Source organism: Lissotriton vulgaris, chromosome 8 (assembly GCF_964263255.1).
Source record: "Lissotriton vulgaris chromosome 8, aLisVul1.2, whole genome shotgun sequence".
NCBI classification, from domain to species: Eukaryota; Metazoa; Chordata; class Amphibia; order Caudata; family Salamandridae; genus Lissotriton; species Lissotriton vulgaris.
The window spans coordinates 108077070-108102883 of NC_141696.1; the positions used below are offsets into that span (position 1 = coordinate 108077070).

The 25814-nt window shown below is 44.7% G+C and overlaps 1 protein-coding gene across 1 annotated transcript in view; it reads right to left on the bottom strand.

The window, feature by feature from the left end:
* Positions 1-25814, bottom strand: part of NUMA1 (nuclear mitotic apparatus protein 1) — a 739614-nt gene that overhangs the window by 227159 nt on the left and 486641 nt on the right. The window lies entirely within an intron of this gene.

Genomic DNA, 25814 nt, shown 5'->3' on the forward strand with positions numbered 1-25814 from the left:
TGTTTTCTTATCAAGATCTGAGGCAGGAAGGTTCAGAGGGCCCCTAAATACTAAATTTAGGGTTGTTACAGGTAGGGCAAGGCCAGGGACCAATAGGTCCCTGTCCTGGGGTGGGTACACCCCCTTGTCTGCTCCTCTCCCGTGGGAGGGGCAGGAGCCTAGCTGTAATTGGGCAGGGCTCCCCATCATCTTCAAGATGGCCGGAGCCCAGGGTCATGCTTCACCTCGCCTCTCCCACCTGAAGGGTGGGGTTGGCACTGGCTGGCACACCCCCCATTTCCAGACGTAGGGTTTTCCTGCCAGTCTTCCCACCAGAGTGGGGTTCAGAACTGGTGGGGGCCAGTTGCTGAGTACAGCAAATCGCCTGGAGAAGCTCACAAAGGTGGAATGCCTTTGAAGCTTCCCCCTGCCAATCCTGGGGGAGGAGATCTAGCACCGCGCCCAGGATGTGCATTGTTGCAGGTCCAGGAGAGCGGGGGTCTCTCCACCCAGGGGTCCAGTAACATGTCTGCTGTGTGGCAGACGAGGCAGCCTCTCAGACCAGACGCTGATTGTAGGTTAGGTTTCAGGTTAGGTTTAAGATGTCCTCTGGTGCATTTTACATTAAATCCTACACTGGCATCTGTGCTGGTTTAATGTGCTGAGAAGTTTTATATCAAACTTTCAGTCTTCAGTGAAGCCATCATGGTGCTGTGGAGTTCGTACTGACTACCTCCCAGCACCATATACTCTTAATGGCAGCACTGCACTTACAGTGCCCAGGAATGGCCCTTGGTACTGTAGGGGCACAGGGCTCATGCACCTGTACCCACACCACTGGCATAGGGCATCCAGTTAGAGGGGTGACTGATGGATGCCAGGGCAGTGGGGTTGTGGGCATGGCACACGGGGATATGTGCCATGTCGACTATGTTTAGGTCTGTACTTAGACACTCAGCCTGCAAAGGCAGTGTGTGGGTGTCAGGGCACAGAGCCCCTAAGGGTGGCACTAGAAGTGCTGCAGCCCTTAGGGCTCTTCTCTGGTCACCATGCCCTGGGTACCTACGGTACCAATTACTAGGGGCTGACAGGTGGCAAGAGATGCCAATTGGGTTTTAGTTTCAACACAGTTTTAGGGACGGAACACAGGCCTTGGGCACCTGGTTGGCAGGAGCCCAGGGCACACTCAGTCAAAACACATCAGCAATTCAGAAAAAAGTGGGGGCATACCCATGCAGGAAAGATGGCTCTTTCTCACACTCACTGCCCATGTTAAACACAGAGCAAATCTATGGATGCGAAAAAGTACAACCACGGAAGATAGTCTAAGAAGACCTAATTGGGAGGACAAAGGCCTGCAAGGAGCCGGTGAACTGCCGACTCGGCATAAGCATCAAACAGCAAAATCCCATCAAAGGGCAAGTCAACAAATCGCTCCCGGATTTTGCAGGGAAGAGGCTGTCTCGCAACGAAGTGTGACACCTTAAGGCAACAGAGCCTGCCATAGCTCGGTCAAAATAATCCGCAGTATCTACGGCGGAACGGATTGTGAATTCGGCACGGTACGGCCATCTCTAAAGAGGTGAAGGAGGTAGACACTAGCACCTTCAGAGGTAGCGGAAAGCAAGGACTCTGCAGAGTCCCAAAGGGAACCTGCCCGACTCAAAACACACTGTATTTAAGGACCGTAAGGACGCACTAATGGACGACTCGAGCCATCGGGGCTCCTGAGAGGGAGGAAGTGTTAGTGGGGGCAGAGAAGGAAAGGCAGTCTGCAACACAAACCCCTGCACATTAGTGTGAGAAGTTGGCCTGATATATAGTGCTCACTATTCTAGTGATCACTGTGTATCATTCCAAACAACCCTTATTGATGATTGGTTGTAAGTCAACTTTATAGACCAGCTATCCTAGTAGCATGGACAAGAGCAGTCCTTAGGCTAAACTCTAGAGGGCGTGTTAAGCCAGCTGTTTTACCATCACATATACCCCTTGAACACCAAGTGAAAGGACACCACACAAGTTGTTATAAAAATAAAGTATATTTATTAATAACAAGTCTACCCTGAACTCTTTATGAGTCAGGGAGCTCAGCACAATACAAAACTCTTAAGAAAATACTGCAAGTTGCACAATTAACACAAATGCCCGAGGGGCACGAAAAACCGTATACTCTAAAAGTGGAATGCGAAATACTAGCAGGTAAGTAACACGATCCAGAGGCTACAGGACCGCTAGGACTACCTTACTGGACCCTAAGGTTAGGAGCAGGAGGCCTAGGGAACTCGGGTGCAGAGTGAACTCTTACGCGAGATGCGGGTCAAAGTCTATGGATGCTAGTAATTCTAAAGTTACTGTTTCCAGACGAATCTGACTAGGTAGACTAAAAACGAAAAAGGATCTGGACACTTGGATAGTGAACCTACGTTGGAGCACCGAAATGCTCGGGTTACCTAGCCCAGGGGCTGCATAGGGTTCAAGTGACGTCGGGAATCCTCGTTGTAGTCTATGGAGCCTGAAAGAAGATGTTGCTGGCAGGCGACCAGTGAAGATGTTCGGTGTGATCCAAGGCTGGATCGGTGATGGAGACGACCTGAAAGCAGAGGGGACTCAGTTCTTAATCACTAGCCAGTGATTGGGTGGGCACCAGGATGGCACCGGATGAAGTCACCGCAATCAGGTGAGTGGGTGACGCTGGACTCTGCAGTCACACGGGCCAGGAGGCGTTGTCGGCGACCAGGCTGGAGGTGCGAGCTGTCCCACGAGGTTGTCGGCTGTCGGCGATGCTGGATCCGGGATTGGAGCAACAAGCCTTGGCAAAGTCAAGCCCACCCGGTGGAGTCAAAATGGCATCTGGAGTGGACCAGGAGGGTCCAAGGCACTTCTTGTTGGACAAGAAGCAAGGGCCAGTCTAGAGGACCTAGACCAGCGGTAGAAGTGTCGTGGTACGTCGTCAGGAGGGCCACTAGCCAACGGGCAAGTGACCGGACAACGTGGCAAGCAGCAAGGAAGCAGAAGGGCTGGACTTCGGTGCTGGAGCTGCTCAGGGTTGGGGCTTCTCAAACCCCAGTGCACTCACTCGAGGATCCCTCGGCGGTCGTGCTAGTTAAGCGTCGTGCAGGTTTTGAAGATGGCCGGTCCCTCAGGTCTCGTCACACCCACGAATCTCAGCTGGGCGGATGATGCAGGGAGATGGCAGGGAATCCGGGTCTCGTCGAGCTGGTCGGTCTTGATCCGGAGGATGGACGTACAGCAAACCGCAACCGCTTAGGTGGTGCCTGCTGGTGCAGGGTGGCTACTCCTTAGCCACAAGGGAGAGTCTTCAGAGAATGTCAAGAGTTCCTTTCGTGGAAAGTAGTTCAAGATTCAAAATTATCTGATTTGGGAAGGGGGCCCGCTCCTACCTTTATCCTAAGAAAAGGGGCTGGCACGCGACTAGGTCCTGCCCATGGGTGGGACCAGGAGGGGGGGGTGGTTACACCCCTCTCCTTTGTCCGGTCTCTCCCCAGCTCAGGGGCTGGGGTGCCCCTGGAACTGGTTTGAGCCGGCATATGCACAGTGAGCACCAGGGTGCCACTTGCAGTCACCTTCCTCTCAGCCCTGCCTACCTGGGATACACAAAATCCTGTCTGGGATGGTGCTAGCACCGCCCCTGACAGGAAACCCTTTGTCCGAGCCCTCCTCGCTGTAAGGACTCCCAGCAGCAGGAGGTCAGACTTGTGTCTGTGGTGGCAGCATCCATTTTGTGATGCTGAGGCTCGAGTTAACTTTAACCGGGGTTCACAGTTACATACATGTCGTGTCCCTCTAGAAGGGTGGAATGCTAACCCCGTTGCCAGAATTGGCGAGGGGTTAGTATTCCAATTCGTATGACACCTTACTCGACATGTTTTGATAATGCTATGCCAAAGTTAGCATTTGACTGCGAGGTACATAATGCACTTAAGAGTATATGGTATAACGTTATCATGGAACAGCTATTAGGACTTGGTTCCACAAGCTGCAAACGGGCTCAGCTCATGCCAGAGCACCATCTCACATAATTCCAAGCACTCTGCCTTCAGGATTGATAAGGCCTGCCATAGGAGTGACTGATAGGCGGATAGGTGTCCATTTTAGGGTTAGATATAGGGATACTATATCTAAAGCAAAGGGTGATTACACCACCTTGCCCCAGCTGTCGTGCAGCCAGTTGTGTCAGATTTGGATGGCCAGTCAGGGGTGGCATAATACATGCTTCAGCCCCTGGTAGGCCCTGGGTACACCTATGCCCTGAATACCTAAGGTATGCTGTACAGGGACTGATAAGGTGGCCCAGTACCAATTGGTAAATGCACCTAAGGTACATGTGTGTCAATTTAGAGAGAGAACAGCAAGGCTGTGGGTCTGATTAGCAGGCCCACAGCCAGGGAAAGTCGTAAACCAGTGAAGCAAAATGCAAAAATCTGGTGTGACCATAGGATTGCAGACCCCACTCTCGTACAATCAGGGTGCACAAAAAGACAAACAGGATCATGTGGAGCTGGGGGTGGCGGTGCAAAACCAAAGGAGCCACTGGGTCACCTGAAGCAGGTCGGACCCAGGTACCCAAAAGGGCATCATAAAGTGAAGCCTCAAAGGGAAGAAGCAGCTCCACAGTGAAGGACCTCAAGCAAGGGGTCCATAGGTAAAGGGGCAGAAGGGGGTTGCATGTTTAAAATGCGGGTGGCCAATGAGACCACTAGCAAAAAATCCACATCAGCCTCGGTAGCCCTCCGCGGAGGGGACAACAGCTCATCAGTGGGGGAGGGTTGTAAGCTGACCCTCCCAATACACAGAGTGTGACCAATGCTCCATTTAAGAGAGTCCGTTGGAAGAATGAGGATCCTGAAGGGGCTCCTGAGGAGGCGAAGAGCCTGCCGGATCTGGGAGCTCCAGGGGAGGCTCCACAAATTTCAAGGGGAAAACTGGCAACAATACCCCCGGCGACGCCGGGCGAGAGGGTGACGTCAAACTCTCTCCAGAGGCCTCTAGAAGAGTCCAGAACTCTGCATTGACATGGCGGCAAAACGACACGCGTCAGCGCCGATCGTGCCTCGTCAGGTGTTGACTCTGCTGCATCCGGGGTAGAGTCTACGCTGTCCAGCGCCAAAACTGACACGCTCCCCTTCCAAAGGAGAAGGCGCCAGAGCCGGCGAGGCAAACATTTGGTGCCGCCCCGGCGCTGACTCCTCCAAGACAGGATCCGACTCTGGGGAAATAGGCAGAGGCGGATTCGAGCTTCTGGCGCCGACCCCGGCTCCAGACAGACGGCCGCCTGCCCAGAAGCTCGGGCATGTTCAAGGCAGGGCTGTGAGCACTGGCAGCCACCAGCGGCGCCACAGGGAGCACAGCGGGGCTATGCGGCGCGGCGCCATGATTCATAGAGGTGGACCCGGGTGGGCAGCGCCCCAACGACTCCATGTGGCCCGTAGAGGGGGACCCAGCCGTACTTCCCCCTAACAACGTCACATCTCCAACGTTCCTGGGAGGCATAAGCTCAATTGGCACCGGGGCAAACCCGCTGGCGAGTCCATCGGGGACCCCACAAGAAGGGGAGGCCCTGAGGATGCCCCCAGGTACGGGAGAGGACCTAAGGGAGGCCTGAACAGCCTTGGTATATGTCTCCACCAGGGCCAGAGTCGCCCCCACACCCAGAAAAAGAGGGGGACGACTGTCGGGAGGGCACGTCCAGATTGTTCCAGGAACCAGCGCCCCTAACAGAATGAGATGTCGAAGACCTCAGCAACAAGCGGCGTACGACGGCCCCGGACGCCAGAGGGCTATAGACGGCGAAACCGGATCCGGGTTGCACGCAGAAAAAGAAGGAAACTGACATCAGCACGCTGGGAGGGACTTGTATGACCTCGCAGACTTCACAAACGTGGACGACGTCAGGGCAGGGTCGTGTGGCGCCGTCCCCTGGCGCGCAGAGGTGCTGCTGCAAAAAAATTCCGAATCCAGTCTGACACCTGGGGATATTCTAAGTTAAGGAATCTGCGGCTAGATGTCTATCAGATCATCTTCACAAATCAGGCCAGGAAATTTAGCGGAGAAAAGGCACACAGGAGGCCCGTGAGCCACTATCTGGAATGATGGTCAGAGCGAGAGCCTGCATTGAAACTCCCATAAGCAAATCTGCCCTGGCGTTTAAAAATCTTGCCAGATAGTTCACGAGCAGGGAAATACCCTTTCACTCCATCCACCGCTAGATGTAAAGCACCTCCTGGCATAGGACCCAGGACCCCACTCTGCCGTGCTAGTTGCAGTGTGGAGAATTGAAGAGCGTAAGGAGCACTCCGTTGATTTTTCAAGTTTATTCTATTTATCCACTGGTGCTCCGATTTATCAGGGTAGTCAATCCTGTGTGGTAACTCGGGGTTATGATGGGTTTTTAGACCCGTCAAATCGGGCACTGTTCACTTGGCGCTCCGCGCCTTAATTATGCTTTACTCACTTTTTAGATTTTGTACATGTTTTTATTCTTATTTTTAAGTTTTTTGATTTGTTTCATTTGCTCATGTATTATTTTCATTTTTCATAATACAAACATATAATTCATTTTGTCAATTTTGCAAACATTGTATCATATCTACATATTCAATACTTTGGCTTCACGTATATTTACACAATGAACAGTACACAAAAGTTTAACAGATGAGCCCAATGCATTTCGGCGCCTCTACGGTGCCTTCATCAGGGGCGTGTCTGAAAATAAAGCATATAAAATCATGTGAGATTCTTTATTCGATGAAGTTCATGGGGGATATGTGACTAAAGTCTGTGGTGATATCATACCTGATGTTTAGCATAACTGGTGAGTATTTAAATTCGCCTCACTCGCTGGGCTCAGTGTTGATCACTACAAATAATGATGAATAACCTGTGTTGGTTATAAGCTTATAACTGCATAAGGGTGTTGAAATGAGTCTTAAATGAACTAGAAAGAACATACCTGTATAAGATGATTTAAACTCGCTGCAAAGACAAACAAATGTGTCAAGACTAAAGGTCCCCCTGTCTAGTGTATCGGTTACTCAAACGGCTAAGGTCTGAAAGCGCTTACCTTGTCTTCACCAAGATTGTTATTCTGTTTGGTGAAAAAAAGCGCAATTACTCGACTGTTAACGGACATCTAGCAGTAATATTAATACACTCCGTGAAACGGATCAGTGCATACCTGATGTGCCAAAGATTTTCGCCGTATCTGAGGTTCCGCTGTTTATCGATCGTCTCGATTCACTGAGTGCCGGTAAAAAGCAATTAAAACTCCGCGAACTCCGCCAGGAAACGGAGTTGAAAACATAGAAAAGGGACTAAGTGTTAATACTATAGCCGATCTGATAGAATCTTTGGGCGCCATGCTGAAATATGTAAAAAAACGAAACTACCGCCTAAATCATTCGCTATATTCGTTGAGATAAATATAACACTTATGTATTATGGATGTCTATGGAAAATGTTGGTTCTTGAGGTAAAGGAGATAAATTATAATCTCATTCACAGACGAACATCAGGTGTTGTCAATAGTGATGACTCGCGATTGTGTATCCCGTGGTTCTAACCTTTTAATGGTAAACGAAATATAGAATGTAAGCGTTCATGCTGAGATCGCATTTGGAAAAATAATACCTATGGGTTCCTTATGACCAGCGCTCTATTATGTTAAAGCGTCAAAGATATGTCTTGGAGTTTTGCGATTAAAGAAATGTCTCTAAGCATCTTAATGGCGGGTGAGTTCGGTCAGTATATTTATGTGATAGATTGGTCATGTCAGAAATACTGGTTCTACTGATAATAACTCCCATCTCTTGTTGATTATTGCTCTGATCTTTGTAGATAGGGTTGTGTATTTGGTCACAAATACTATCCTGTTTTGTGTTTTTCTCTCTTGGTTTCAACAAATCGTCTCTATTCATTGTTTGTACTTTATTCAGTTGTTGTTCCAGTACATCTGGGGGGTAGCCTCTGTCTTTGTATTTCTGGGTCTGTTTTTCCAGATTAATTTGGCATACTTGTGGCAATAGCGCGCTCCACTACAAAAGTTTTCACCCCAAGAGCCTTATCAACAACTTACCAGCATCTCAATTCATCAGAATTAAACGCATATGTTCAGAACCACAAGTATGCCAAATTAATCTGGAAAAACAGACCCAGAAATACAAAGACAGAGGCTACCCCCCAGATGTACTGGAACAACAACTGAATAAAGTACAAACAATGAATAGAGACGATTTGTTGAAACCAAGAGAGAGAAAAACACAAAACAGGATAGTATTTGTGACCAAATACACAACCCTATCTACAAAGATCAGAGCAATAATCAACAAGAGATGGGAGTTATCAGTAGAACCAGACTTTCACGGGATTTTCAGAGAACTGCCAGTACACGGGCATACCAGAGGATCAAACTTGAGAACAAGGCTAAAATATAAACAACCTTCTACAAGCTCGGCACCATACAAGGGAACAACAAGATGTTCAAACTGTACCAACTGTAACAATGTGATCACAGGAAATACGTGTACTCACCCAACCACAGGAAAACTGATAGTTAAAACATAATAGTGACTGCAACTCCAATAATGTAGTATATGCAATCAAGTGCCCTTGCGGCAAAATGTACGTTGGTAAAACGGAACGTAAAGTGAAAATACGCATAACGGAGCATAAGAGCAGAATCCGCAACCAGAACTTGACGTCACCTTTAGTACTTCACTGGAGAGATGAAAAACATACTATATCTCAGTTGAGATTTTTCGTCATTGAAAAAGTACAGATAAAGGAAGGGATTGATAATCACCAGAGATTGATGCAACGCGAACTTTTTTGGATAAAATATTTAAAAACTTTAGCCCCCACGGGGCTAAATGATAAATATGACCTTTCGTGTTATCTGTAAACACAAGAGCCGCGTCAAAACAATAACACCAATTACTCAGTAAAGATAAAACCCGTCCAAAACAGAGGGACAATAACCAGGAACATTAATTAGCGAATACATACCTGGATCCATAACACTAGAGGAATCTAGTTATGCATATTGTCATCTAGTAGGGCACCTGACTATGTATCAATGTGAACTTTATATGTGTTAATATGAGTCATTGTTTAGCGCACTGGTAATGAATATGATCACAAAATGTTTATACCAGCAGGTAGCTCACCTAAAGTTTTGCAGTGATACTGAATGCCCCTTAAGCACAAAAAACACCGGAAGAACCTCCACTATAACCCAGTATTTCTGACATGACCAATCTATCACATAAATATACTGACCGAACTCACCCGCCATTAAGATGCTTAGAGACATTTCTTTAATCGCAAAACTCCAAGACATATCTTTGACGCTTTAACATAATAGAGCGCTGGTCATAAGGAACCCATAGGTATTATTTTTCCAAATGCGATCTCAGCATGAACGCTTACATTCTATATTTCGTTGACCATTAATAGGTTAGAACCACGGGATACACAATCGCGAGTCATCACTATTGACAACACCTGATGTTCGTCTGTGAATGAGATTATAATTTATCTCCTTTACCTCAAGAACCAACATTTTCCATAGACATCCATAATACATAAGTGTTATATTTATCTCAACGAATATAGCGAATGATTTAGGCGGTAGTTTCGGTTTTTTACATATTTCAGCATGGCGCCCAAAGATTCTATCAGATCGGCTATAGTATTAACACTTAGTCCCTTTTCTATGTTTTCAACTCAGTTTCCTGGCGGAGTTCGCGGAGTTTTAATGGCGTTTTACCGGCACTCAGTGAATCGAGACGATCGATAAACAGCGGAACCCCAGATACGGCGAAAATCTTTGGCACATCAGGTATGCACTGATCCGTTTCACGGAGTGTATTAATATTACTGCTAGATGTCCGTTAACAGTCGAGTAATTGCGCTTTTTTTCACCAAACAGAATAACAATCTTGGTGAAGACAAGGTAAGTGCTTTCAGACCTTAGCCGTTGGAGTAACCGATACACTAGACAGGGAGACCTTTAGTCTTGACACATTTTTTTGTCTTTGCAGCGAGTTTAAATCATCTTATACAGGTATGTTCTTTCTAGTTCATTTAAGACTCATTTCAACACCCTTATGCAGTTATAAGCTTATAACCAACACAGGTTATTCATCATTATTTGTAGTGATCAACACTGAGCCCAGCGAGTGAGGCGAATTTAAATACTCACCAGTTATGCTAAACATCAGGTATGATATCACCACAGACTTTAGTCACATATCCCCCATGAACTTCAGTGAATAAAGAACCTCACATGATTTTATATGCTTTATTTTCAGACATGCCCCTGATGAAGGCACCGTAGAGGCGCCGAAATGCATTGGGCTCATCTGTTAAACTTTTGTGTACTGTTCATTGTGTAAATATACGTGAAGCCAAAGTATTGAATATGTAGATATGATACAATGTTTGCAAAATTGACAAAATGAATTATATGTTTGTATTATGAAAAATGAAAATAATACATGAGTAAATGAAACAAATCAAAAAACTTAAAAATAAGAATAAAAACATGTACAAAATCTAAAAAGTGTGTAAAGCATAATTAAGGCGCGGAGCGCCATGTGAACAGTGCCCGATTTGACGGGTCTAAAAACCCATCATAACCCTGTGCTAGTTGCAGTACCACGTGATGCTTGTTTTGACCGCGAGAACCTGCACCACCCTCCCTTTGATAAGTAGTAGGAAGGCTTTCAGCATCAGGTCAAAAGAGACTGTACTGGATCCTCAAAACTGAATTATCGAAGTTATAGGCTGATATGGAAGAGGAGCTGGATCCATTGATGCTTGATGCTAGAGAGCAGGAGGAGTTGATGGGGATTCCTCTGTGCCTTCTTCTAGACTGCTCATGATCATCCATGGGTGAGGCTGTGGAATACCTTGCTTGCTCCATAACAGGTGAAACAGCTAATGCCCTTAATACTTAGGGACGTCAGGAAGACATTTGTTCATCTTTTCAACATAAATGGTGAATGTTTTCTCTTTGCCAGCGACGGCGTGTGATGAGTCTCAGATGATAGTGCATGTATGCGTGTTCTAAATGAGAATGATTCCATAAAGTCGACATTGACTGACCTGAGATTCTATGATATGGCAGCGTTGATCTTTGTCTCAACAGTGAACAGGTCAGTGCAGATGTAGCAATGGTGTCATCAGCGATCAACGTCATCCTCTAGTGACAACAAGAAATGTGGAGTTTTCTACATTTGTCTCTTCTGTGATGGGCTTTTTCAGAGGATGAATCAGACAGATACTGGTTGTGAGACAGATCTCTCTACCCTCTTGTTTATCTGCCCTCATGCCTCTCAACTAATAACATGTCTGCCTTCCAATGTTCAATTGGACATTAAAGACTGAGACAGAGGGAGACATGCCACAGACACTTTGTGCATTTGTCACAGCCTTCTTTCGCCCACACGGGGGACACTTGGAAAACAGGGGTGGAATTTAAACTTAAAATCCAGTGAAACTGGAGTAAACAATATTCACTTGACAAGAGATGTTAAAAGACGTTGAGTGAATTAGATGATATTTTTCAATGAATAATAAATGTTTACTTAGAGGAAAAAATACTGAAATTCTCAGTGAAAAGAAGCAATCTATCCCACAATAAAAAAAAAAATATATATATATTTTTTTTTTAATCAAGGAAAAAATACACACCGCATATATATATTATATTTTTTGAATACCAGACCTGCGGAATATTTAATGCACAATAGAATGTTATTGTCACTCACTGCATGGTACCTCAATAATAACTTTCTCTCTTATGGTAAGGACATGTATAGACATAAGCAGGGTGTGGCAATTGGGGCTTGCTTTTCCCCAAGCTATGCGTGCTTGAACGTTGGGCTCTGGGAGAGGCAGGTCCAAAAGACATTTTTGAACAGTCATTGTTTGGTTACGTTATTATTGATGACGTTTTTATGATTTGGAAGGGCGACAGTATTAGTGCTCATGAATTCATTGACCAAATCAATATAAACAAGTGCAACCTACACTTCACATCACACAGTAGTTCCACTACTGTGGACTTCCTTGATGTACGAACACAGATAGTTTATGGAAAATTGGTCACTAGCGCATTTACGGAGCCCACTGCAGGCAATGCATTGTTGCATGCCACTAGTGCCCACCCCTAACACTTGATCGCTAGCATTCCCTTCGGGGAATTGCTACGGTTAAAACGTATATGCACTACTCAGGAGGAGTATGATAAAAGTAAAAATGAAACCTTAAATTGTTTCAGAAGAAGGGGTTACACTGAAAACATGCTAAACAAAGCAGTACAAAAAGCAAATGAAAGACCTAGAGAATCCCTGCTTCCTATGAGCCAAGAAAGTACAATGGAGGAAGGAAATAACGGAGACACCTAGGCTAGTTACCACCTATAGCATGCAGGAGCGCAAGATTAAGGCTATCCTAACTAAAAACTGGCCCATAGTGCTAACAGATAATATCCTGAAATATAGGCTACCTGAGAAACCAACAGTGACATTTCGAAGATGTAAAACCATGGAAGCTCATTTATCGAAATCCATGGTGGAAGGGGCCTCAGTTAAAACCTGGTTACCGGCAAAGCAAGGTTTTTTTAAATGTGCAACCTGCCGGGCCTGCTACTTTGGGGTCAACACCTCGAAATATAGCACTTCATTCAGGGAACAAGGACAAACTATTAGAGGCCATTCTGACTGCCGCACGGACTATGCTGTGTACGTTCTCACGTGCACTTGTGGGCTCAGGTATGTGGGCAGTACCAAGAAACAAGTGCACGTGAGAATTTTCCAGCATATAAGAGCCATCATCAATTGCGATCCGGCCTATCCGGCAGCACGACACTTCAAGTCCGTGCACAATAAGAACATCAACTGTTTGAGATACTTTGTGAACGATCATGTCCCTATGCCCAGGAAGGGAGGTGACAGGGAAACTCTCTTAAGACAACTAGAGACTAAATACATCTTAAATCTCAACTTCAAGTTTCCCCAGGGCCTTAATAATACGGAGGATTTACATACATTTCTCCAAAAATAGCCCTTCAATCATTCATTTATTTATTTATTGACTTATAGCAATGTGCTCACTACCTTCCTTTTGTATTTGCATTTACATCTTTTTAGAACTTTGACAAAACAGTACAAGGAAGAAAGTCTAGACATATCTTCTTGCCAACTGGTCGAATCGCTCTGCAGGACTGCAGAATTATGATTAACTGGGATAAGACTGATGGAACTAACCGTATGAAAGTGACTTGAACCATATGGACACAAGCTCCACAAGTTGTGCTGAAAGAATCCATTTGTAAAGTCCCTCTTTTTTTGGACCAAAGTGTATTGAAATGTATAATGGATAGTTGACAATTCTGCAGAAAGCTTCACTGTATATATATATATTTTTTTTTGATAGAATATTTTTAGCATTCACTCATTTTTTTGTATAGCACTTAGCACTTTTTGATATAGGAATTGGAGTGAGCTCTTCATGACAACTGGGAACAGTTGTCAATAGCCAACATGAATAAATCTAGTACATTTTTGCACATTGATGTATGAAAACTGATATTTCTGCACAGATGGCTTATTTGCACATATGCGACTGCATTTAGGCAGGAAGGGGTAGTACCAAGCAGATAATAACATGGTAAAATATGAAAGAAGAGTAGTCAAGTTTACAGAATGGCATATTTTTGCACATGTATTCTTAGCATTTATGCTGTAAGAAATTACAATTAATTGTGATATATGTACATTTATTTAACAAATAGTGGTATAGGTTTTTATATGGATATATATATATTTTTCTATATGGTTTTTTAACATGTATATAGTAAATAGTTTAAAATGTATTTTAATTATTTACAATGCAATGATATATGCCATGTTAATTTATTCGTGTGAATTTGCACAATATCAGTCCATGTTTACCGCAAACGCTTTTATGCTGTGATAGTATGTGAAAGCTCTGATGATAAATTTAGAAAGAAATACAACAGAATGTGTTTTAGAACTAACGAAGTAGCCGCTCACCCTGTTCTTTACTAGTATGTCTTCACTCTCTATTAATCACGTGGTGTGCATAGTAAAGAGAAAAAAATGAGTATTTAAAGGTCCTCTGTACCACCGAACCGTTATGTGATCAAGGGTAGTGCCTACCCGAAACGCGTCATGCCAGGGAGAAACAGAAAGGGATAATAAATTGACCTTGTGTACTGAACAAGCTGTGTGGTGGTCCTTGTGTCCTACGTGCCGTGCTTGGAGAAGCAGGAAGGAGTGATATATATATATATATATATATATATATATATATATATATATATTTATTTCGAGCAATTCAAAAAGAACACCGCACTCAGTAAATGTTCTTGGTCACGGTAGTAACAAGCCAGTCTTTACTTTTTGGTATTTATACCCTACTGCCCACTTGACAATTAGGATGCATTGTGGGAGGGGTAGTTTGTGCTTGGTTCTGATGAAACCTTTGTCAATTTCCTTTTGCAATTTTGTAATTTATATGACAAATTATAAGCTTGAGTTAGGCTTTGTTGGTTCTATAAGGGCTGACTGCCCTATAGAACAGAAGAATTAAGTTAAGTTCTTCTATGTTACGTATATATGTAAGACTATTTACATATACTGGCGTATATATACGACTATATACATATACTGAGGTGATAGCTGAGTGCTATTCACTTTTGTCACTTATGTGGCTTGTATGTTGGTATAGGCGATTGACAACAGGATACACATTATTAAATTACGGGCAATGCAAAAAACAAACAATAATCTATCATATTTTAACTCAATTTTGACTACTTTTCAATTCTAAATTCAGTTCAAAATGTTCTCAGAAGAGCAACTAAACCGCAAAGTCAAAGCATAAAGTGTCCATTTCTCAAATATTTCATGTATTATTCAGGTTATATTGTCTCTTATCCCATATTTGCCTATTGTGGATATTATACACTCTTGTTTTGATGGTAAGTGAAAACCAAGAGGTGTGTGAATGAAAGCCGTTAATTAAGGTGTTGCAGCGAATGATTAGACGAAGTGCCAGACTACGTGTCACTTCGTTGTGAAAAACTATACGCTTTCATTTTCTCGGCAAAGCATACATCTCCTAGTGGCCAAGTGTCCTATAACATTAATTCTTCCTACGCTCTGGAAACAAGTCGCTCACAAACGGCAGCAAATAAACAAACAATCAGATACAAACACGAACACGCAAATATAGTGTGTTTTTCTTTTTGACCCAAGACATTAAAACAAAATGGAAAGAAGGGCGGCAAGGCGCGTGGAAAAGGCAGAAAGCCTATTCTCACAATCCCAACAAGCATCCACGACCTCAGACCCTAAAGCAACTACTTCTAAGAACCTGTAAACAACATTAAAGCAGTTATTCCAACAGCTAGAAAAATTACTGCGCAAAGAGATCTCGCGATCCTGGGAAATAACAACACTCGAGAAATACCCGGAATTGGGACTTGTACCCAGAGGTCTCCGCATATTCACCCTACCAAACCACCCAGATACAAGCGCAGCAATGCTGGAAGAATGGGGGCGCAACAATATGGACTGTTCTAAAAAAATGATATTGATAATAATAAAACACGCAAAAACAGGAGTAGAGGCACTACACACTAAAATAGAGGATATAGAACAACGAATCAAAGCTTCACAAGAAGGGGATGAGGAAGTGAAAAAACTAAGAACCATAATGGAAAACAATCTGGATAAACACGAAAATGAAATAGAAGAAAGGAAACAGCGCAAATTCAGAAGGGATGAATAAGACTATGCAAATGGTGCAATATTCACGTTTGCCAAGAGGTTTGATGCCCTAAAACAACAGGGAGCAAACAAACAAAAACCAAACGGGATGACACCCGGTGCAAGCGAGACTGAATCTGACGCAAGTGAAGGAGAGCAGAGGGGGAGAACTGAAAAACCAGCCGCATACAAAAGATTTTCTTTTTTAGAGGACATGGAACTGTTATATCAGGATCAACAAACTCCAAGAACACAAGGGAGAGGTTGTGGAAGAGGCAGACAGAGAGGACGAGGGAGAGGCCAATTTCTAAACCCAAATCCAAGCGCAAAACCAGAAGGGGCAAACACTCCAAGATATCCATTGCGCAATCGCACTCTTCCAAGAAAATAATACCAAAAAATAAGAAAATCAAAGATCCAGGTCCTGATCTGATTATAAATCTATCAAACTACACTTTAACAACAACCAAAAAGAATCTACTAAAATAAAGGCCTGACATTCAGCCCGGAAAAACACCATGACAGTGTGGAAACCAAAATAGATATGTACAAGTACATCCGGAAGTTAAAATTGAAGAAATTCTTTGCGAAATCACCAAAAAAAAACGAGAGGATCCCAGCATTGACATCAGTCAGGAACAAAAAGGATATACTGTTTCGGACATACCTGCACTAAAGGTAGCTTATGATTTGGCAAATGACGAAAATGACACAACAACAGAAACACAAGTACTAAGAGAAATGGAAATTCCACATAACACGCATCCCAAAACAACTTTTAAAAATCAATCAAAATTCTGTCCGGCATTACATCCCGGAAACAGAATTGATGCCTTTCAAGATCTGATTAACACCGAACTAGACAATATGACAAACAACAACAATCAGAAGAAGGAAAATCTGTCCTGGGAAGAACGCCAAGCACTTAAATCTTTAAAGGAAAATCTGAAAATTGAAATAAAACCAGCCGATAAAGGCGGAAACATTGTGATACTAAATAAAACAGACTACATAGAAGAGGCCTATCGACAACTGGACGATGTGAATAACTACACAAAACTGAAAGACAACCCTATAGCGAAAATGACAGTGAATATAAATAAACAAATAAAACGTTGGCAGGAAAAAGGCTTACTTACTCAAGAAGAAAAACTTCCTAACAGTCCATAATCCAACAACCCCAACAATTTACTTTCTACCGAAAGTTCACAAGACCCTGCACAAACCACCGGCCCGGCCAATAATATCAAGCTGTGGATCGCTATACGAAAACATCGCCTCATATGTGGACTACTTCTTAGCTCCTATCGTACCAACACTCAACTCCTTTATCAAAGACACTGGAGATTTCTTACGTATCATTATGGATACTGAATGGCAACTCACATATCTATTAGCCACAATAGATGTTGTATCACTTTATACATCTATCGATCATCAACTGGGCCTAGAAGCAATCACGTATTTTCTCAGACAAAGACCAATCGGGGAACTCAATCATACAGCCATGGTGTTGGACATGATACAGACATGTCTAACAAACAATGTGTTCCTCTTTAACAATGGAATATACTCCCAGAATCGTGGCACCGCTATGGGAGTTTCCTTCTCTCCAAGCTATGCTAATCTCACCATGGGATGGTGGGAGAAACACATAGCTTGGAGAGAAGAAAACGATCCATACACCACCAAAGTGGTCCTATGGCTGAGATTTATTGACAATCTCTTCCTATTATGGAAAGGCACAAAGGAAGAGTTGCTCCAGTACATAATGATTCTGAATACCAACAACGTGGGACTACAATTCACATTCAATATCCAAGAAAAAGAAATCTACTTCCTTGATACTAAGGTATATATAAAAGAAAACAAAATACACACTACCCTTTTTCGGAAAAAGACCTCCACCAACAGTATCCTCCATGGAACCAGCTTCCACCCTGTGTCTCTGAAACAAAATGTACCCTATGGGGAATTTTTACGTATGAAACGGAATTGTTCTGAACCTATTCAAATGGAAGAAAAATTTGCTGAAACTGCACAATGGTTCTCACAAAGAGGATACAGTATGAAAACCATCAAACTGGGAGAGACACGAGCACGCAAAAAGACAAGAACTGAAACATTGATTGAAAAGAAGAAAGATCTAACAACAAAAAATATGGAGGATAAACCACGCCTCATCCTAACATACTCCAAGGAAAGTGTGCAAATCAGAAAAATGGTCACTAAATACTGGAGTGTGTTAAAAAAGGATCCGGACATTGGAAATATGATTGGAGATGCACCGCTAATCTCATTCAGGAAGGCACCCTCACTTGGAGATACCTTAGTCAACAGCCACTTCGTAGACAAAAAGGAAGAATCATGGTTGGAAAAAAGACAAAAGGGATTCACTAAATGCATATCATGCAAAGCTTGCAAGATTGGATGACCCAAAAGGCCAACCATTTGAAATCAGGAATAAGATAACATGTGAATCTCACTATGTTGTTTACCTACTTGAATGTGACTGTGGCAAACGGTACATTGGCTCTACGATATGTGCTCTCAAAAAACGAATGCTGGAGCACATTAGAGCAATTCAAAACAAAGACCAAACATATGCGATGGCCAAACATCTCATGACTCACAAAAACAAAACCTGGCAAAATGTCAGATACTCAGGAATAGCCATGGTGCCAGAAAACGAAAGAGGAGGAAATCGTCTACAAAAACTCAGACGGTTGGAATCAAAATTAATTATAAGATTCAAGACCAAGATCCCGACCGGCCTGAATGGGGACGAAGAACTTTATGTACACCTATAAAAGACTTTTAGAACCAAGGAAAAGACAATGAAGGGACAAATATGACCTATGTATTCTTAATATATCTTATTTCCATCAAAACAAGAGTGTAGAATATCCACAATAGGCAAATATGGGATAAGAGTCACTATAACCTAAATAACACATGAAATATTTGAGAAATGGACACTTTATGCTTTGACTTTGCGGTTTAGTTGCTCTTCTGAGTACATTTTGAACTGAATTTCGAATTGAAAAGTGGTCAAAATTGAGTTAAAATAGGATAGATTATGGTTTGTTTTTTGCATTGCCCGTAATTTAATAATGTGTATCCTGTTGTCAATCGCCTATACCAACATACAAGCCACATAAGTGACAAAAGTGAATAGCACTCAGCTATCACCCCAGTATATGTATATAGTCGTATATATACGCCAGTATATGTAAATAGTCTTACATATATACGTAACATAGAAGAACTTAACTTAATTCTTCTGTTCTATAGGGCAGTCAGCCCTTATAGAACCAACAAAGCCTAACTCAAGCTTATAATTTGTCATATAAATTGTGGCTTGCTAAATTGCAAAAGGAAATTGACAAAGGTTTCATCAGAACCAAGCACAAACTACCCCTCCCACAATGCATCCTAATTGTCAAGTGGGCAGTAGGGTATAAATACCAAAAAGTAAAGACGGACTTGTTACTACCGTGATCAAGAACATTTACTGTTCGAAACGCGTAGGTGAGGAAGTTTTACTGAGATGGATTAAACAGCTTTAAACATCCGAGAAGAGTGCGGTGTTCTTTTTGAATTGCTCGAAATAATTTACGAGTCCTGTCCTTGACTCGTCACCTGCACCAGCTGGCTGGCCGCTCCTCCTCCAACAAGGGACGATTGCTTTTGAGTGTATATATATATATATATATATATATATATATATACATACACACACACACATACACATATATATACACATACATATATATATATATATACATATATCTATACATACATACATCTATCTATACATATACATACACACAATATATGAATTATATCCAAGCATGTGTAATTCACATGCATTTATGTATACACAGTATATACAATAAACCAAACTGAAAAATTAGTCCCACACACCATACGATATAACATTGTTAAAAGACAAACACCGGAAGTGACTCGCATAAAGATATTGCTGTCTGACAAAAGCATTTACCACAAAAAAAATACTACCTAAAAGAAAACAAAAATTAACCCTTACCATCAGCAAGCACACCCAATCACACTTACACCTTCAAGTAGTAACAGATCATATGCGCACATAAAGAACTCTCAAGGACAGTAAAGTACAGAGAATAATAGATGCATACTAGATAAAGACCACATGTCTTCAATGAGACAGGTAACATTTAACCTCCAAGACGGAATAATGCCTGCTACGAACATTGCAGGAAAATGAAGAAGAGCTTATAAGAAAGCCTAAAATTCTCCTACTATGTAAAACCTGGCCGAAAACAGCCTGAAGAAAAACGTTCAGACACTGCCTCTCAAATAACTTAAGACAGTTCATATAACTACCATGTTCTAAAATTAAAAACCGGAATTACATATACTGTCCAACAAAGGAGGAAACCAAGATTGAGAGTATTCGAAAAAATACCAAACAGATTGAGCTTAACAGCGCAATGCTTCAAAAAAGTGAAGCACCCACAATGAACATGCACTTCATTTAAGTAGCGAAAAAGGGTTACGCTGATTAACCGGACAAGAAAAATCAGTATATGCCAAAACAGATATACACCCTCTGTCCTAGGTTTCAGAACCAGCATAACAATAGGACTATAAGAAATACTGAAGGACAGAACTCTGGCAAATCCAGCATACCTCACTTTTTCAAAGAAACATGTGAACAGATAATATTCCCAACAGGAAGAAACTTCTTTCAAAAATCCTCTGAGTGTACAGCTCATCTTTAGAGGTAAAAGAATAAAGGGACACAACCATACACCACCCAAAAAGATGTTGATCAAAAAACATCTGCTCCTCTCAGGAACACCATCAGGTGCATCAAAAGTGGACATGACAAAGCTTAAACGTTGACAAAGCTTGCATCACCTATATAATTCAAGCTTAGGCAAATAGCATATAAACAGAATGAGGAATTATGACACTGTATTCCTTCGCTTATCACGAAAGTGCCTTAAGAGCACATCAGCCTGAGCCCCACAGAGGTGGGCACCATCAAATGGCATGTCGACCAAAGAAGACTGTACAGCGTCCGAAATAACCTGAAGCTGCCAACCAAGCAAGACGCCATAGCACGACTGCAGATGCAGTGGCTCGACCTTCCGAATATGTAGTGTCCATGCCGCACCTAATTGAAAGCTTAGCTGCCTAGGGACCGTCTCTTTTCAAGCCAGTCACCTAGGAATGGAGGTTATCCAGAAAAGACAGCAACATATCCTGCAAAGAATCCCACAAAGCATGTGATAAACGCCCCTGCACACAAGATGTGCAGGTGGATCTCAGGACAGAGCTGGCAAACACAAATGTGTTTGCCACATGCATCTTGACTCCTTGAACTCTTAGTCACAGGAGTCATAGGCGCAGAATCCACATCATGAGAAGATGCCTCAACGCAGCAGCAAGACTCATCACAGGAACGAAGAAATTCGATCATATATCGCCCCACCTGAAAGCCCTAAACTGGCTACCGTACGAGGCCAGAATTCAAATGAGAATGGCCTGTATTACTCACAAAGCGGTTCACTACAACATGCCTAGATACCTAGCCAAGAAAATTAAACTCTCGGGAGGCAGCAGACCAAGCAGAAGTGCCAAAGAGCTGCTATTGAGACCGGCCTTCTTCCGCAAGAAAAGGACCTACGATCGGGCCTTCTCCGGAGCTGCACCCAGAATTTGGAATTCACTCCCTCCAAACATTAGGAAGATTCAAAATACGGAAACTTTCAAACGGGAACTAAAGAGCCACTTGATGAGTAAATACCCTACGTAGAGAAACTACAGACTATTGATATGAACATATACGCCAAAGAGAAGGTACTCATCATGAATAATTGGAAGTTCAATATCAAACAAATGAAAGACTCCCGTCCGAGCCTCGGCTACACACTGAACTGCTACCTCATATATTTGTGAGCTTATATACTGTATCTCACAGCTCTAACTATATAACCTCTACCTCACTTTATGATATTTATGACTACTATGACAAGCTAAACTATATGCAACTGTATCTCACAGCTCAAACTATATAACCTCTACCTCACTTTATTTTGCTTATGACTACTATGACAAGCTAAACTTATGCAACTCCTAATAGCTAACTAGATAGCCAATTGATATTGATTATGTTATATAACCCTACCTCAACGAGCTTGAAGATATAACTATGACACAAGCTGAGACCAATGCACCTCTTAATGCCTTTTATCTAGTCGCACTTTTACCACACCGCTTCTACCTCATAACTGTTGGTTGTTATAATTGATGTGATAATTGTCAAGTCTGTAACCTTTTTATGTTCAGCGCTCTGATACCCACGGGTCTTGTTCGCGCTATACAAAACACTATAAATAAATAAATAAATAAATAAATAAAATAAATGTAGCTTGAACCACCAGGCTATGAGTGGAAGGATGTCTATGGAGGCAAACTGAGTCTCCAAGTGCAGGCAGTTGTCTGCGAGCGATATTCCGATCTACCGAGACCGCTGACTCAAGCTTGGCCAAAGTTCTAATAAGATATCAAACAGGGCCTCATTGTACGGGAGAGCAGACTCTGCACCCAACTGCCCTTAGTAAAGGACCTCAATGAGAGATGCACCGTAGGTGGCGGCAAGTCCAAAACTGTAGCCACTCTCCTCAGCATACCTTTGAAGGAAGAACTCGCCTGAATAGGGGGAGGGGAGTGGGAGGGGATGAATTAACCCCGTGGCCGGGTAGTCTCCGAAGATTGTGACGTATGTGCTGCCAGCAACCTCATACGACGCTCAGCTTTTGGCAGGAGCCACAATCACTTGCGTTGTGATGATAGCCCAAACACAACATACAAATCTTATGTGGGTCTGAACCGACATCTGCCGACTGCAAGATTCACAAGGCTTAAAGCCTGTGGACATGGAGAAAAAAGGGCATACTGTTCCCAACGACAAAAAACTGTCGAAGTAGGGCAAAAAAAAGGCCTAAGGAACGGATTGCAGCACAGAAAAAAAAAAACGGACGTCCACGCGCGGAGGGGATTTATATGGCTCCACTGATGTCCTAACCAGAGTCGACGTCTTTAAGGTGGTGCGCAGAGGTACAGCTTAAAAATGTCCAGATCCAGTCTGACGCCTGGGGAGAATTCATCGGTCCAACAACCTTGACTCCCTGGTGGGGTGTAACAATGGCAAGGTGGAGGAAGCCTGGAAGTCAAAAGCCGCATGAACAACTAGGCTCTGAGCTCTAGGGTAAAGGGACAGGCAGATTGGATCATCCAGTGCAGGACTGTGTCGAAGAGCAATGGCCTGATCAACAGGGTCACCAGAGGAGGGCCTCGTCCATGTGAAAAGCAGGATGTCAAACAAAGATGCCCCAAGGGGCAGCAAAGGCTCCAGTAAAGGATCAGGTGGCAGGAAAACCACAGGGGGCTGAAATTGAAGAATAGCTGCCACCCTGTGAATAGCCCGTGTGTAGGCAGCACTAGCCTAAGTTGCCATCCGGGGAGGCGACAATTAACAGTCAGTAGGAGACTGTTGGAGACTAACCCGTCCACCAGACAGCAAAAGTGGAGGAGATGGAGGCTGATCGAAGGCCACGCAACACTTGCTACCTGCACCATGGACTGAAACGACCTCAGATCTAGGGAGTCCAGAGGAACGTCAACCTCTTGCAGAAGAGTAGGCGCCGGCGTCGACCGATGCCGTGTGGGAGTCGCATTGACATACGAGTCAGGAGGAACACCAACCTCTTGCAAAAGAGGAGGCGTAGACGTCTGCACCGGAGTCGACCGAGGCAGAGTGAGTTGTCTCGATGTCGACAACCTCCAGAAGAGACTCTGCCAAGTCCGAACTCAGCGCCCTACTTAAGAAACCATCGGCCGACCCCACCAACCTCAAGAACTACCGCCCCATCTCGCTGCTCCAGTTTCCTGCAAAAGTCATCGAGAAGACCGTCAACAAGCAGCTGGCCGCCTTCCTCGAGACTAACAGATCCCTCGACCCCTCGCAGTCTGGCTTCCGGGCCAACCACAGCACCGAGACGGCCCTGATCGCAGCCACCGATGACATCTGAGCACTGCTCGACAACGGAGAAACAGCGGCCCTCATCCTCCTCGACCTCTCCGCGGCCTTCGACACTGTCTGCCACCGTACCCTAGTACAACGCCTCAGCAACGTCGGAGTCCAGGAGAAGGCACTGGAGTGGATCATCTCCTTCCTCGCCTGAAGCACACAGAGAGTCCGCCTCCCTCCGTTCAGATCTGAAGCCACCGAAGTCATCTGCGGCGTTCCTCAAGGCTCCTCGCTCAGTCCAACCCTCTTCAACATCTACATGAGCCCCCTCGCAGACATCGCACGCCAGCACAACCTCAACATCATCTCCTACGCCAACGACACCCAGCTGATCCTCTCCCTTACCAACGACCCCGCCACCGCCAGAGCCAACCTTCAAGAAGGGATGAAAGAGGTAGCCGAATGGATGAAGAACAGCCGCCTGAAACTGAACTCGGACAAGACGGAAGTCCTCAACCTGGGATCCTCACCCGCCGCTTGGGACGACTCCTGGTGGCCCCCCGCCCTAGGCAGCGCACCCAAACCAACAGACCACGCTCGCAACCTGGGCTTCATCCTGGACTCCTCCCTCTCCATGACCAGACAAGTCAACGCCGTCTCCTCGTCGTGCTTCAACATCCTGCGCATGCTACGTAAGATCTTCCGGTGGATCCCCACCGAGACCAGGAAGACGGTCACCCAGGCCCTCGTCACCAGCCGTCTGGACTACGGCAACTTCCTCTACGCCGGATCCACCGCCAAACTCCAGAAGAGACTCCAGCGGATCCAGAACGCCTCAGCACGACTCATCCTGGACATCCCCCGTCGCAGCCACATCTCCGGACACCTGAGACCTGCACTGGCTCCCGGTCAACAAGAGAATCACCTTCCGTTTCCTCACCCACGCACACAAAGCCCTACACAACCAAGGCCCAGGATACCTCAACAGTCGCCTCAACTTCTACGCTCCCAAACGCCAGCTTCGATCGACCAGCCACGCCCTCGCCGCCGTCCCCCGCATACGAAGAGCCACCACAGGGGGACGGTCCTTCTCCTACCTCACCCCCAAGACACGGAACTCCCTCCCCACCCACCTCCGCCTGACCAAGGACCACCTCGCCTTCAGGAAGCAACTCAAGACCTGGCTGTTCGAGCAGTAGCGGACCCCCCTCCCCCAGCGCCTTGAGACCCTCTGGGTGAGTAGTGCGCTATATAAATGCGATGATTGATTGCCAGGGCGCTGTCCGACGTTGATCCCACCACAATATGCGGGGAGGAAAGACATCAACAGGGTGTGGAGCCTAGCACCGCCTCAGATGTCAGCGCAGGAAGCCGCGCAGGGTTATGCGGTGACTGAAGTGAAACTGGGAGGGCCATCTTGGCCGTGGCCTGTCTAGTTCATATTGCCTGCGGAACCGGAGTCCATGCACACAGCCAGCGCTGCGGAAGAATCAGCCAGCGAGAACACAACATGAGTGCCTCCCACCTCTGATGGACCCGAAGGCGCACCAGGGAGAGGGGAGTGGAGTGCTGTGGAATACGCCTCCATTTGGGCCGCGACGCTCCAACTCCCAGAAAAGGGAGGGTACGGAAGAGACGACTGCCGAACGCCCGTGCCTGGCAGGGAGCAAAAGGAACGGGCGCCACTATCACGCGTATGGGAAGAAGACCTCCGCGACTGGCACTTGTGCGTACCCACATCTGAACGACGTCCATGGGAACGACCTCGAGAACGGGTCCAATCCAGAGTGTAGCGCCACAAAGGTGCAGGACCGGGTTTCATACGACGCTCCCTCAAGGACTTCGGTTTCATTTGTTGACAGGTGTTGAACTCTTTGGAGTCATGGTGCACTCCTAGGCACCACAAACAGAAGCCGTGCGGGTCTGTGACATCTGGCGCTCAAAGATCTCACACGCCTTAAAGTCCGAAGGCAGTGCACACTGTTCCGTGA